Source organism: Octopus bimaculoides, chromosome 23, assembly GCF_001194135.2.
Source record: "Octopus bimaculoides isolate UCB-OBI-ISO-001 chromosome 23, ASM119413v2, whole genome shotgun sequence".
Lineage (NCBI taxonomy): Eukaryota > Metazoa > Mollusca > Cephalopoda > Octopoda > Octopodidae > Octopus > Octopus bimaculoides.
In genome coordinates this window covers 36,062,348-36,063,108 of record NC_069003.1, presented here as the reverse complement: position 1 = coordinate 36,063,108, position 761 = coordinate 36,062,348, and positions in this window count along the sequence as shown.

Here is a 761-nt window from a genome sequence, read left to right as displayed (position 1 = left end):
CGATGCGTGCGCCACCGTGATCTGTGTGCGGCGCGTATCTGTGTGTGCGTACGTGGTTGTAAGTGTGTGTGCGGGTGCGGCGTGCTTTCTTTCTTTCTTTCTTTCTTTCTCCATTATGGATTATGACATTGCTGCATGTGTATGTGTGTGTGTGTGCGTGTGTGAGGGAGAGAGAGAGAGAGCGTGTTTGAAGTGTGGTGTATCAGTGTGTGTGTGCATGTGTTTATGACATTGCTGCATGTGTATGTGTGTGTGTGTGCGTGTGTGAGGGAGAGAGAGAGAGAGAGAGAGAGAGAGAGAGAGAGAGAGAGCGTGTTTGAAGTGTGGTGTATTTGTGTGTGCATGTGTTTATGACGTTGCTGCATGTGTGTGTGTATTTGTGGGCGTGTGTGAGTGAATGAGTGCGTGCTTGAAGTATGGTGTGTGTGTGTGTGTGTGTGTGTATGTGTTTTCGAACTGTGTTGTGCAGTTGAGTGTGTATGATCTATGTTATGTGTGTGTGTGTGTGTGTGCATGTTTAAGCATTACTGTGTGTTTGTGTGAATGCTGCGGAGTATTTGCATGTGTGTGTGTGTGTGTGTGCTGTTTTGTGGTTTCTGTGTGTGTATTGAACTGTGCGTGTGTATTGTATATGTAAAGTGTGCGTGATGTGTTCTGTGTATGTGTGTGTGTGTGTGTATAGTATGACTAGTATGTGTGCGTGTGTGTTTAAGCAGTATTGTTTATGTGTATGTGTATAATGTATGGGGGTGGGGGCGAGT